We start from the raw sequence: 14,916 nt of genomic DNA on the forward strand, positions 1-14,916 counted from the left end.
GGCCCTGCAACAAACACTGTCGTCAGCAAAGCCGGTCTTAGTGACGATTACCACACCAGCTGACCCGCCCACGCCTTCCCTCCCTCCCCGTGCGGCCCAGACCGCCTGCTTCCTGGGCACATCAGACCCCCTGGGCTGGGGGCTGCGGGGTAATAGCTCAGGGCCTTCTGCCTGTGGCAGAGGTCCTGGCATGGGGGCAGGCCCTCCCACCCACCCCCCAGGGTGAGGTGATGGCACTAATGCCATGAGGGGCCCCCCAGGATCAGGGAAGGTCCAGCAGCAGCCCCGGGTCTCCTGGGCCCCCAGACCCAGGCTCAGGTGTGCTGGGCGGTGGGGCAGAGCTCTGCTCGGGGGGATGGGGGTGGACCCCTGAGTGTGCTGCCCACCCTGGGGAGGGAAGTGGGGAGAGGGGAGGAGGGGTGGAGGCGGGGTCCCAGGAGGAGCTCTGCACCGCCTCCCCTTCGCTTCGCACCGAGCAGGGGTCTATTCTCTGTCAAGAGCCCGCATCCCTAGGTAAGAGTGGTCTCCACCAGCGCCCACCACCCTCCTCTCTTCTCGACCCAGCCCCAACTTGCTGGGACCCTTACTCAGGCTGCCAGGCCCTCTGCTCACACAGAGCCCAGGGTGGCTCTGCCAGCACTACCTGGTGTTATGGATGAGATCACGCCTGAGTGTCTGGGCCTCACACAGGTACCCGTGGGCCCAGACAGCAGCGGGGGCCTCTGGCTGAGTGCCGTGCCACCGTCCCTCCTCGAGGTCTGATCCCAACCTCCCTGTGAGCTGAGATGAGATCAAAAAGCTTGGGTTACAGCTGGAGGACTCACCCCAGGTCTGCCTGACTCTCCAGGAGCAGGAGTTCCCTTCACACGAGAAACCGTGTGCAGATGTGTGCATGTGTGTGAGTGCATATGCTGGGTGTGCACGAGGATGTGCGCGTGCGAGTGTGCGTGTGTGCTGGGGACCGCAGCGTGGTTAAGGGTAGGAGCTCTGCCCACCAGCGTGCACCTCACTCAGCAAGGTCGGGGGGCTGGTGTTCTGGGCTCGCCTTCTGCAGCAGCGAGAGGGGTGCTGAGCACCCTGGCCAGAGGCGGAAGCAGAGAGGTTTAGCTGGAGACCGAGTCACGGAGGCCGGAGAGAAGGGCCTCGTTTCCCTATCTTTCTCATGCTGCTGCGTCTATGTCGTCGTCATGCTCATAACACGGAGGCAGGGCTGTGTGCACTGAGCTGCTGGAAATGTGTGGACGTGACATGCATGTGTGGGCGTCCATCTGTGCACATGCGTGTGGGAGTGTGACACCAGCGCCTCTGCGGCTGCACCGGCTTGCTCACCTCCGCGGCTGCACCAGCTTGCTCAGCACCAGTCTCCGTTCGGGGGGGCCTTCTGTGTGGGTCCTGGGCGGGTGCCCGGCAGCTGCATCAGCCACAAAGGCCCAGCTGGCCGAGCTCAGGGCACTGGCCTGGAGCTGCTCTGCCCAGGCTCCACTTCTTCATGCAGCAGAGGCCTTTCAGGGCTGCACTGAGGGCCCCGCTCTCCCAGATTAGGGAGTGTGGCTGCTGCCGGGGGGGCAGCAAGAGGTGGGGCGGAGGCACAGGTGCCGTGGGCTGGAGCTGCAGAGCTCGGACTGGGGCCCAGGCTGAGGGTCACCTCGCTCTAAATCCAGCCCTGGGAAGCTTCCAGGGCCCCTCCCACCACGAGCTGGAGTCCAGCCCGTGCTGGACGTGAGGGCTGTGCCCACGACGAGGTGGCCATCCAGCCAAACGGCCGAGAGGGGCTGGATTTCTGGGGGTGTGTTTCCTGGGCCCTGCGCTCACCCCACTGGGGGCCACGTTCCCTGTTTCTGCTTTTCCTCTCTCTGCCTCCGCAGGGCTGAGTAAAGGAGGAGTGATTCTCCCCTGCGTCAGGGCAGAGGGCCTGGCGCTGGGCTCGGGGCACTGCTGCTGGAGGGTCTCAGCGAGTCCTCAGGGCAGACCACCCATACAAGACCCCTGGTGGCAGTGGGTGGGCGTGAAGGGGGCCCACAGTGACTTGCTGGTGGGTTCTGCTGCCCCCTGAAGTGCTCATAGGTATGGGAGCTGAGGCATTAGTGCCCTGAGGAGCCCTGGGCACATGGTGTAAGTGCCTGGCCACCTCACCTGCAGGGGGGCTTCTCCCCCCTCACTTCTCAACGCACCCACTGGTGGGTCCCAGGCTCTTGAGCAGCTCCAGGGGTGGACTCGATGCAATTGGATGTTCCATTCAGGGGTGCCTTTAAGGTGTGTAGAGAGATGTGTCTGAGAGGCTCCTGTGGGGTGCACCTGTGAGATGCTCCTGTGCGGCACACACATGTTGCTGTTCAGGCACTCAGTCGTGTCCGACTCTGTGACCCCATGGACTGCAGCATGCCAGGCTTCCCTGTCCATCACCAACTCCCAGAGCTTGCACAGACTCATGTCCATTGAGTCGGTGATGCCATCCAACTATCTCATCTTCTGTCGTGGCCTTCTCCTCCTGCCCTCAGTCTTTCCCGGGCATCAGGGTCTTTTCCAGTGAGTTGGCTCTTCACATCAGGTGGCCAAAGTATTGGAGTTTCAGCTTCAACATCAGTTCTTTCAATGAATACTCAGGACTGATTTCCTTTAGGATGGACTGGTTGGATCTCCTTGTTGTCTAAGGACTCTTAAGAATCTTCTCCAACACCACAGTTCAAAAGCATTGATTCTTTGGTGCTCAGCCTCCTTTATGGTCCAACTCTCACATCCATACATGACTCCTGGAAAACCATAGCTTTGACTAGGTGGACCTTTGTCAACAATGTGATGACTCTGCTTTTTAATATGCTGTCTAGGTTGGTCATGGTTTTTCTTTCAAGGAACAAGCATCTTTTAATTTCATGGCTGCAGCCACCATCTGCAGTGATTTTGGAGCCCAGAAAATAAAGCCCCTCACTGTTTCCCATTTTCCCGTCTGTTTTCCATGAAGTGATGGGACCGGATGCCGTGATCTTCGTTTTTTTTGGGTTTCGAGGGTCCGTCAGGCGCAGCAGGTAGCTTCTCCACAGGTGAGCTTGGAGAGAGTCTGAGGAGGTGTGGGACTGCCACTCCACCAGGTTCCCGCTAGCTTTACCTCAATGTAGGGTGGGATTTTATCAGCAAGGCCACGCGGGGAGCTGTTGACAAGGTGTGTCTGGATAGCTACTGCATGGAGAGAGTTCTGGGTCCTTATCCCGAACTGTGACGAGGATGCAATTTCGTAAGGAGCAAGTGCCCTGAAATTAAAATGAACCAGGCAAGAGGATGGAAAGGGTGAGGAAATCGGAGTTCGCATTCAGAAATATCATTTACTCTGTGGTACAGAAAACAGACACATCCATTAGGGCCTTGTCCTTCTACCAGGTGTGTCACTGGAGGGATGAGGGGGAGGTGGTGATGTGGGGGGCAGAGGGGAGCTTCAGGGGCTCGGACCCAGGCTGGGGTGGGCCTGCACCCCTGCCCCCACCCACTGCCCGACACCAGGGCAGACTCTGGCCAGCAAGCCTCTTGCTGTGGTGCTTGGGGTGAGAAATGGAACCAGGAGCTGTGTGCTCAGCTGTCATGCAAAGGGACAGCACGCGGGGTAGGGGAGGCGGGGACATGGAGAGAACAGAGGTCACCCTCAGGGGCCTGGAGGGAGCGGGTGCGGAGATGGAAGAGTGGGCAGGGTGAGGGAGCCCCTCTGAGTCTGTGCTGGTTGGGGCAGTAGTGTCAGAAGCTGAAACCCCTTCCCTCTATGCTGCCATAATCTTCAGAGTAGCATAGACTTGGGTCTTGATGCTCTGGAGCCTGCAGCATGAAGTGGGGACCTACACCCTTCCAGGGGTGGGGTGGAGGGCGGCCGCATGAGCCGCGTGGTATGCAGAGGGCAGGCACAGCAGCAGGAGGCAGGGTGTGCTTCCTCCGAAGGCGGTCAGGACACCCCGGGCCCCACCCTGCAGAGTCTGCTGAGCCCCCAGGGAGACTAAGGATGACTGCGGCCCCCTGTGAGCCCACCCCCAGTGGCAGGGGCAGTGGTGGTGCTCATGGAGTGGCTGAGTCTCCGGGTGGGCCAAGGACTGGCCTTCCAGCCTCAGTCACCTGCCAGCTGACCATGGCTGCAATGTGACCGCAGACAAGACTGGCAGAAGTCCCCGGCTCAGCCCAGCCCAAATGACGGACCCACAGACCATGAGAGACGAAGCTGTTTAGGCCACCAAGATTTGGGGCATCTGGTCCTGTCCCACGTGGCTGATTTGCTGAGGAGAGCCTGGGGCAAACACTTCACGGGAGAGACGCAGTCCTGGGGCAGCGTACTGGGCAGAGAGCACACCCTGGTTCACCAGGAGCCAGAGACGCAGCTAGCTGGGCAGGAGGTCCAACCACTCAGCCCCCGGGCCCTGGCACAGCTGAGGAAGGAGGGAGGAGAGGAAGGGGGACATGGTTGTGGCCTTCCCTCCAACCTCCCCTCCCCACTGGCTACGGATTGCCCCACGGGGCATGGGCGCCCCAGCCTGCAGGGGTGGTCACTCAGAAACCCGGGTGGCCTCCTGCCCACCAGGGTGGCAGAAGTGGCAGGAGAAGCAGCCAAGGGGGACTGTGCCCGCCCCCAGTGCCAGGCGGGTGGTCGGGGTTGAGGGGCTGAGGTGGACCGGAGGCAGCGCCTGGGGAACAACCCCGGGGCCACAGTGGGGTCTGAGGCAGTGTTCGCGTGGGTCAGCACCGAGCAGGAGGCAGGTCTCCAGCTGACACTGAGCATGTGAGAAGTGGCACCGTTGGAGAGCCAGCAACGCCGAGAATCATGCCGCCACCTCCCTGGAGGGGCTGGTGGGTCCGGTGGAGACGCAGCTGCACTTGCTCGAGCCAGGCTGTGCCAGCAGCTTTGCCCTTGCTGGTGACGCCCCTCCCTGCAGACTGCCTCCTCTGCACACATGTCCAAGGCAGCGGTTCTGCACCCAGGCCCAGGGCACGGTCTGCCATCAGCTTTTAGGGGCTGCACAGAATTCCGTTCTGTGGAGCTTCCCTGACTCACTTACGTAGCCTCCTGTTCGTGGACACTTAGGGTGTTTCTGTCTGGGTTGTGAGGGGGGTAGGTGCTGCAGACGGTGACCGCAGCCGTGACATTGAAAGACGCCTGCCCCTTGGGAGAAGCGCTGTGACCAAGCTAGACAGCACATTCAAAAGCAGAGACATCACTTTGCCAACAAAGGTCCGTCAAGTCAAGGCTATGGTGTTTCCAGCGGTCATGTATGGATGTGAGAGCTGGACCGTAAAGAAGGCTGAGCGCCCAAGAACTGATGCTTCTGAACTGTGGTTGGAGAAGACTCTTGAGAGCCCCTTGGACTGCAAGGAGATCCAACCAGTCCATCCTTACGGAGATCGGTCCTGAATATTCACTGGAAGGACTGATGCTGAAGCTGAAACTCCAATACTTTGACTACCTGATGTGAAGAACTGACACATTTGAAAAGACCCTGATGCTGGGAAAGATTGAGGGCAGGAAGAGAAGGGACAACAGAGGATGAGATGGTTGGATGGCATCACCAACTCTATGGACATGAGTTTAAGTAAGCTCTGGAAGGGACAGGGAATCCTGGCCTGCTGCAGTCCATGGGGTCATAGAGTTGGACACGACTGAGTGACTGGACTGAACTGACCTGACCGAAACGCTGTCTGTTCTCCACCCTAGTCCTGGAACAGCAGAGAGCTCGGATGGAGGGAGCGCCACCTTTGTTGCCAGCCCTCCAGAGAAGGCGTGACTTCGGGTGCTGCCAGGTGGCCTTGCCAACAGTGCCTGCCTCCCTGGCCAGAGCTGGGAGCAGCCCACACTCACCCAGACCGTTACCTACATGGATCCAGGGGCAGAGGGCAGAAGAGATGGAATCCTTCAAGCTTACAGAATTTTAATAGCTTCGCTTAACTCAATCAGAAAAGGACCTGTGGCTATGACTGCAACCAAGTGGCATTCTGCCTCCATGGGGTGGGTTGAGGGGTCACAGGAGGGCTTCAGGGGCAGAGAAGTAGGGCAGGCATCCTCCTGGCACCATGGGGCTTGATCTTTTTTAAAGCTGTGAAGAAGGCCCTGGTGGATCAACTTCTGCCTTTTGTTTTTCAGCCTGGAATCTGTGAAAGGGAATCTGTTTGGGAACAGTCTTCACAGTGGTAATTGCTCAGTTGTGTCTGACTCTTTGTGACCCCATGAACTGTGGCCTGCCAGGCTCCTCTGTCCATAGAATTCTCCAGGCAAGAATACTGGAGTGTGTTGCCATTTCCTCCTCCAGGGGATCTTTCCGACCTAGGGATTGAACCTGGGTCTCTGGCATTGGCAGCAAATTCTTTACTGTCTGAGTCATCAGCAGAGCCCCCTACAGTCTTTGCAGATGTAACCCAGTTAAGATGAGCTCTACTGGATTCAGTTCAGTTCAGTCGCTCAGTCGTGTCTGACTCTTTGCGACCCCATGGACTGCAGCACGCCAGGCCTCCCCGTCCATCACCAGCTCCTGGAGTTCACTCAAACTCATGTCCATCGAGTCAGCGATGCCATCCAACCATCTCATCATCTGTCATCTGCTTCTCCTCCCACCCTCAATCTTTCCCAGCATCAGGATCTTTTCAAATGAGTCAGCTCTTTGCATCAGGTGGCCAAAGTATTGGAGTTTCAGCTTCAACATCAGTCCTTCCAATGAATATTCAGGACTGATTTCCTTTAGGATGGACTGGTTGGATCTCCTTGCAGTCCAAGGGACTCTCAAGAGTCTTCTCCAACACCAGTTGGGGTTCAAAAGCATCAATTCTTTGGTGCTCAGCTTTCTTTACAGTCCAACTCTCACATTCATACCTGACTACTGGAAAAACCATAGCCTTGACTAGATGGACTTTTGTTGGCAAAGTAATGTCTCTGCTTTTTAATATGCTATCTAGGTTGGTCATAGCTTTTCTTCCAAGGAGCAAGCATCTTTTAATTTCATGGCTGCAGTCACCATCTGCAGAAATTTTGTAGCCCCCCAAAATAAAGTCTGACACTGTTTCCCCATCTATTTGCCATGAAGTGATGGGACCAGATGCCATGATCTTAGTTTTCTGAATGTTGAGCTTTAAGCCAACTTTTTCTCTCCTCTCTTTCACTTTCATCAAGAGGCTCTTTACTTCCTCTTCACTTTCTGCCATAAGGGTGGTGTCATCTATATATCTGAGGTTATCGATACTTCTCCTGGCAATCTTGATTCCAACTTGTGCTTCGACTGGCCCAGCGTTTCTCATGATGGACTCTGCATAGAAGTTAAATAAGCAGGGGTGACAATATACAGCCTGTTGACTCCTTTTCTACTGGATTAGGTGTTGTCTTTATAAGAAAAGGTACAGAGGAGAAGGACATTCACGGATGGAACTGGTCTAAACCAGCCACAGCCTCATCCTAGGGCCGGAGGCTGGCAGGGATCAGCTTGGAGCCACTGACGGCTGCCACTGGTGAGAGGGAGGCAGCCGGGCCACGCTGGTCAGTCGCGACTCCCTCCTCTTGGGCGTGCACAACGGCTGCCCGGACCTGGCTGTCCTGGGAAAGGCAAGTGTGAGGGCAGGGTCAAGGCCGCAGGAGGAAAGAGCTGAGAACGTGAAGGGAGCCTGGAGCCCACCCTCCTCAACAGGTGTTGGTTCAGCCCTTTGAGCAGCTTTTCTGAACCTGTAGGGGATGTTCAACTGTTATTGCATGAACCAGGGCTTCGCAGAGAAACAGACCAGTAGGTTCTGGGGCCTGAGTGTGACTCTCAGAGTGGGGCCCACCATGGGAAGTGTCTGCATGAACAGAAAACAAGCTGAAAGGATGGATTCTAACTTCAGAGGGGACGTGAGACTGACTGCGAAAGAAAACTCGGGCGATGGCCAGAGGCGCAAGGGCCGAGAGGGCACTGGAAAGTCCTGTGACCAAATACTCTGGCTCAAAGGGTTTGTCTGCCCAGAAGAAACTGTGGCTGCAAGTTAGAGGACATAGGAGTTGGGGAAAATGCCACTGCCAGCGGGGGCATAAGGCAGTGGCTGACGGTCTGGTAAGAGGGCTAAACTTCATCAGCTCTGTCCCTGCAATTGACCTCAGGCAACTGACCTGTGGCTTTGGCTAATGGAATGTGGGAGTGATACCAGGGTGCTTGGCCTTCCCCTGTCAACAGAGGCCAGACAAGAAGTTCAGGCAAGGCTTTACTGGGGCCCTTGCTGCAGCAAAGGGGAGAGGAGACAAACAAGCTCTCAGGAAGCAGAAATGCAAAGAAGAAGAAGGTTTGTCTGGGGAGGCCTTACAGAGGCAGCCGAGAAAAGGAGAGCCGCTGAAGGCAGAGGAAAAGGAAGGGTGAACCCGTCTCAACGCAGAGCTCCAAAGAGCAGCGAGCGGACCCAGGAAAGCCTTCCTAAGCGATCAACACAAAGAGACAGAGGAGAACAACAGAAAGGGAAAGACTAGAGACCTCTTCAGGAAAATGAGAGATACCAAGGGAACATTTTAGGCAGAGATGGGCTCGATAAAGGACAGAAATGGTGTGGACCTAACAGAAACAGAAGATATTAAGAAGAGGTGCAAGAATACACAGAAGAACTGTACAAGAAAGATTTTAATGACCCAGATAACCATGATGGTATGATCAGTCACCTAGAGCCAGACATTCTGGAGTCTGAAGTCAAGTGGGCCTTAGGAAGCATCACTATGAAAAAAGCTAGCGGAGGTGATGGAATTCCAGTTGAGCTATTTCAAATCCTGAAAGATGATGCTGTGAAAGTGCTGCACTCAATATGCCAGCAAATTTTGGAAACTCAGCAGTGGCCACAGGACTGGAAAAGGTCAGTTTTCATTCCAGCCCCAAAGAAAGGCAATGCCAGAGAATGCTCAAACTGCCACACAATCGCAGTCATCTCAAATGTTGGCAAAGTAATGATCAAAATTCTCCAAGTGAGGCTTCAACAGTACATGAGCCGAGAACTTCCAGATGTTCCATTGGATTTAGAAAAGGCAGAGGAACCAGAGTTCAAATTGCCAACATCCACTGGATCATCTAAAAAGCAAGAGAGTTCCAGAAAAACATCTATTTCTGCTTTATTGACTATGCCAAAGCTTTTGACTGTGTGGATCACAACAAACTGGAAAATTCTTAAAGACATGGGAATCCCAGACCACCTTACCTGCCTCTTGAAAAATCTGTATGCAGGTCAAGAGCAACAGTTAGAATTGGACATGGAACAATGGACTCGTTCCAAATTGGGAAAAGAGCACGTCAAGGCTGTATATTGTCACCTTGCTTATTTAACTTCTATGCAGAACACATCATGTGAAATGCCAGGCTTAATGGAGTAGAGGCTGGAATAAAGATTGCTGGGAGAAATATCAATAACCTCAGATATGCAGATGACACCACCCTTATGGCAGAAAGTGAAGAGGAATTAAAGAGCCTCTTGATGAGTATGAAAGAGAAGAGTGAAAAATCTGGCTTAAAACTCAACATTCAGAGAACTAAGATCATGGCATCTGGTCCCATCACTTCATGGCAAATAGATGGGGAAACAGTGGAAACAGTGTCTGACTTTATTTTTGGGGGGCTCCAAAATCACTGCAGACGGTGACTGCAGCCATGAAATTAAAAGACGCTTGCTCCTTGAAAGAAAACTATGACCAACCTAGACAGCATATTAAAAAGCAGAGACATCACTTTGTTGCCAAACATCCGTCTAGTCAAAGCTGTGGTTTTTCCAGTGGTCATGTATGGATGTGGGAGTGGGACCACAAAAAAGGCTGAGCACCAAAGCATTGATGCTTTTGAACTGTGGTGTTGGAGAAGACTCTTGAGAGTCCCTTGGGCTGCAAGGAGGTCCAACCAGTCCATCTTGAAGGAGATCAGTCCTGAATATTCATTAGAAGGACGGATGCTGAAGCTGAAGCCCTACTACTATGGCCACTTGATGCGAAGAACTGACTCATTGGGAAAGACCCTGATGCTGGGAGAGATTGAGGGCAAGAGGAGAAGGGGATGACAGAGGATGAGATGGCTGGATGGCATCACCAACTCAATGGACATGAGTTTGAGCAAGCTCCGGGGGTTGGTGATGGACAGGGGAAGCCTGGCGAGCTGCAGTCCATGGGGACACAAAGAGTCAGACACGACCAAGGAACTGAAACTCAGGGATCTGGCTCACTTTCTCCCTGGGAACAGTTCCCTGGTGAGCCTGCTCCTTGTGTGGGCTGAGGGTAGGGGTGTGTCCGGGGCTGGGCCGGCAGGGGTTGAGGCGGTTTGCCCTTTGGTGATGCTGAGTGCAGGGGGCACATGTGCTCTGTGTTTGCTCTTGACCCTGTTTTTGCTTCTGGCTCTTTAGAGGTGGCAGTTGGATTAAAAAAATTTTTTTTGGTCTTTTGGTAACTTTTGTTCAGAATATGGAAGGACAGATGCTGAAGCTGAAACTCCAGTACTTTGGCCACCTCATGCAAAGAGTTGACTCATTGGAAAAGACCCTGATGCTGGGAGGGATTGGGGGCAGGAGGAGAAGGGGACGACCGAGGATGAGATGGCTGGATGGCATCACCGACTCGATGGACGTGAGTTTGGGTAAAATCTGGGAGTTGGTGATGGACAGGGAGGCCTGGTGTGCTGCAATTCATGAGGTCGCCAAGAGTCGGACACGACTGAGCGGCTGGACTGACTGACTGTCCAGAATTCGGCCCAGGTGAGCAGGTGTGCTGTTATTTTGGTCCCATGTCTTTTTTTGTATTTTGTTGCTGGAGGAGAGATGTGTGAGCTGTAAGTATGGCAGCCAAGGGGCCCAGGCCCCTGCCTGTCTCAGGAGGAAGCAAGAAAGGCCCTTCTAAACAGTCACGGAGCCCCACTGCCTTTCACCCCCTTTGCTGAACACATCACATCCCCAGAGGGGCTCTTTGGGCCCTAGAATGAAGAAGACAGGCGTGCGACTGTGGAGCATGAGAGAGGGCGCTGTGGCCGCCGAGAGCACACCCGTCTGAATCTGACCGCTGCTGGGGCACAGCACAGGGTACTACCTCCTCTTCTGACCGCAGATCAGAGCTGGGTCAGCCTTGCTCCCCAGCTCATGACACAGCATCACCACTGGTCCAAGTCCCTCTTGTATTTTATCTTAGCCACGTGTTCTATTTATCCGCCTATCTACCCACCCACCACCCATCTGCTCCCTCAGCTCCTGTCTCCCAGTTTGAGTACTATCTTCTAGTGTCTTCCATCAGGGAGCACCTTAAAAAGTTATGGGGGCATATATAAAAAAAGAATTTTTTTCAATGAATTCAAGTTCAAATTAAGGGAATCAGTTCACTCATTGTTGATGTAAGCCACTTAGCAATGCTTAAAGGGAAATCAATGCATTAAAAGATTGTATAAGAGCTCCCCCATCCCTGGGATTCTCCAGGCAAGAACACTGGAGTGGGTTGCCATTTCCTTCTCCAATGCATGAAAGTGAAAAGTGAAAGTGAAGTCACTCAGTCATGTCCAACTCTTCGAGACCCCATGGACTGCAGCCCACCAGGCTCCTCCATCCATGGGATTCTCCAGGCAAGAGTACTGGAGTGGGGTGCCATCGCCTTCTCTGATAAGAAAATAAGAAAGGTCTCAAATCAGAACTAGAAAAGAAAGAGCAAACTAAAGCCAAAGTAAGCAGAAAAAAGAGGAGAAAATAAAAGAGCAGAATCAATGAAATATAAAACTGAAAATAAAGAAAATAAATTAGGATGTAGTTTCTGGAAATGACCAAAACCTGACAAACCTCTAGCCAAATTGATCAAGGAAAAAGTGCGGTGAAGGCTGGGCGGCGGCAGTCGGGGAAGCCCTGCCTGCAGACAGACCCGAGGCCGAGGCCCTGGCATCCCCGGCATCCCCGCTGTAGACTGGACCGGGGTGGAGGGCTCCGGGTCCTGAGGGATGGAGCACCACGCAGGTGACCGTGTGTCAGTGCGGCAGCCAGCCTCTGAAACTGGGCACGAGCTTCAAGATCCTGGACCGGGTCACCATCCCGGAGCTCACAGCTCCATTACTTGGCACAGCCCAGCTGAGACCAGGAGAGACCCAGGAGGAAGAGGCTAACTCAGGAGAAGAGCCATTTATTGGAACTCGCCAGGATGGTGTCTCTTGCAGACTCATCCCCCCAGCCAGGGTGATGTCCACGGACAGTGCCAGAAGCTTCACTCTGATCGGGGAGGCACCCGACGGCGGCTCCGTGGAGAGCCTCAGCTGAAGACTGAAGGTCACTGGGGGCCTTTTTGACACTATGTCAGGCCAGACAGATGTGGATCACCGCCTGTGGGAGGAATGCACAGACAGCTGGACACTCAGCTCCACGCCACTGAAAACGAGTGTCAGAACTGCAAACGCTGTTTGGAGACCTCAGAGCAAATGCGTGAAGACGACAGCGAACAGCTTGGGCTGGAGCTAAAGGAGCTGGCATTAGAGGAGAGAGGCTGATCCAAGAGCTGGAAGACGTGGAAAAAACACCGGAAGATAGTGGCGGAAAATCTCGAGAAGGTCCAGGCTGAGGCTGAGAGATTGGATCAGGAGGAATCTCAGTATCAAAGGGAATACAGTGAATTTAAAAGACAACAGCTAGAACTGGATAATGAGCTGAAGAGTGTAGAAAACCAGATGTGTTATGCCCAGATGCAGCTGGACAAACTGAAGAAAACTAATGTCTTTAATGCAACTTTCCACATTTGGCATAGTGGACAGTTTGGTACAGTCAATAACTTCAGACTGGGTCGGCTGCCCAGTGTTCCTGTGGAATGGAATGAGATTAATGCTCCTTGGGGCCAGACAGTGTTGCCGCTCCATGCCCTGGCCAATAAGATGGGTCTGAAATTTCAGAGGTGTCGACTTGCTCCCTATGGAAACCATTCATATCTGGAGTCTGACAGACAAATCTAAGGTCAGTATTCCCCAGTGCTGAACGAACCTAAAGCAGGACCAGAGTGAGCAGAATGGGAGGGACAGTAAGAATGGAAGCAGAAAGATGGAAGAATGGAACGCACGGTGGGGAAGCTGAGAACGGAGTGAAATCCCAGACACTGAGGGGCAGAACGGGTCCAGCACTGCAAGCAAGACCGTGCGGCCGCCTGACCCCTGGAGAAAATGCTGGCTTTGACGGTGTGGGGGGTTTTCTTGGTGCAGAGCTCAAGCCTGCTCTCCAGTCTCAGGGGAGTTTTCCCTTATGTCCTTGAAAGATATAGGAATGCTTTCTTTGGTCAAATTTCGTAGGAGCCCAGAGACAGATGGGCACCTTACTTAAGAGAGTAAGGCTGAGCTGCTTCCATCACCTCAAAGCAAAGCGTCTCTTTTCTTCCGCCTCCCTCCCCTCCCCACAAGGGAGGGGTGCCTAGGAAAACACTGCCCAGTGCTGCCGCCCTCGCTCACCCTCTGCTCCAGGCTTCTCATCCCTTTGGGTGTGTCTCCTGTCCTTGTACTCCGCAATGACAATGAGGCTCTTGTGACAGCTTTCTTGATACTGGGCTTTCAAGCAAATCCAAAATATACTGCTGTTCCTTGCCAATAGTTAATAGATAAAATGACGTGAATGGTCCCATGACCAAGTCCCTGCCCATTTGCCTGAACTGACTTGACTCAGATCTCAGTTACTATGAGTTCTGCTGAGTTCACCTGCAGGATGGATGTGGAGAAAGGCAAAACTGAAGACATAGGAGGCAGTGGTGGCTCCCATTACATCAAAACTCAGCTTAACTCTGAGGAATAGCGGACAAAAGCTCTCAAGTTCATGCTGACGAATCTTAAGTGGGGTCTTGCTTGGGTATCCTCACAGTTTTATAACAAATGACTTTCTTTTTTCCTTAGGAGTTCATTTGCCTTAAAGGCTTTCCATTTTGTTTTGTTTGCAAAAAAAGAAGGTGTTAGATTTGCGTACTATTAGACAGCATATGTTTATAATACCAAAAGAGGAAAAAATCCACAAAAGCCACTTTATTTTAAAATATCGTATAACAGATAGCTTCCAGAACTACGACATGCCATGTATAGCATCTGGTCTTTGTCAGTTTTGACTCTTAACCCCATGCCTTCCTTTCCCTTTGTTTCCTCAAAACAAATAATTTAAGTTTGCTTTTTTTTTTTTTTAAACTGAGTTGAATTGAGATTGATGTGTTTTCACTGGGGTTTGTCTCTCTCAACTTACTGCACTTAGAACATGAACTAGAACCTTTTGTCTCCACTCAGAGGACAAGAAGTGTGAGATGCGCAGTCGGAAAAAAAAGTGTGAGATGTGCAGTCGGAAAACATGAGAAAATGAGCCAGGCTGTGGTCACCGTGAGATGCGATCAGAAGCTTGAAGCTGAACACTTCTTACCTAGTTCCAGTAGTGAATGCCTGGTCTGCTCTGTGTTAGGAGACATGAAATGGTGTTTGATGCTATTTAAGACCTTGTGGGGAGATCTAATTATCTGTAATAAGAGATCGACTGCAGTTTGGTGACTGCCCAGAAAAAAAAAGCAGATTATCAATATTAGGAATGAGAGCAAAGTTCACTGTAGATCCTACAGACATAAAACAAATTAAGCCTTTTCCTCCTTCAGCTTTATTGAGATATATTTTATATACAATAAAAATCACAACTTTTAAGGGAATGTTGTGGACAACTTTATGCCAACAAATCTGAAAATTTTATTGTAATAGATGAAAGACACAAATTACTAATGCTTATTCAAGAAAATTATATAACCTTAATAGCCCTACAACCACTTTTAAAAATTCAAGTTACAGTTAAAATCATCCCAGAAAGAAAACTTTAACACCATATGGCTTCACAAGTGAATTCTACCAAACACTGAAGGAAGCAAGAATACCAGTTCTACACAGATTCTTCAGAACAGAGAAGGTAAGGGAGTACTTCCCAGCTCATTTAGTGAAGTTAGCGTCACTCTGACACTAGACAGGACAA

The 14,916-nt window shown here is 52.5% G+C and overlaps 1 pseudogene; it reads left to right on the forward strand.

Annotated features, from left to right (window-relative positions):
* Nucleotides 1–651: 651 nt before the first annotated feature.
* Nucleotides 652–13,658, forward strand: LOC128049570 (beclin-1-like; annotated as a pseudogene).
* Nucleotides 13,659–14,916: the final 1,258 nt, after the last annotated feature.

This window comes from Budorcas taxicolor, chromosome 6, assembly GCF_023091745.1.
Source record: "Budorcas taxicolor isolate Tak-1 chromosome 6, Takin1.1, whole genome shotgun sequence".
NCBI lineage: Eukaryota > Metazoa > Chordata > Mammalia > Artiodactyla > Bovidae > Budorcas > Budorcas taxicolor.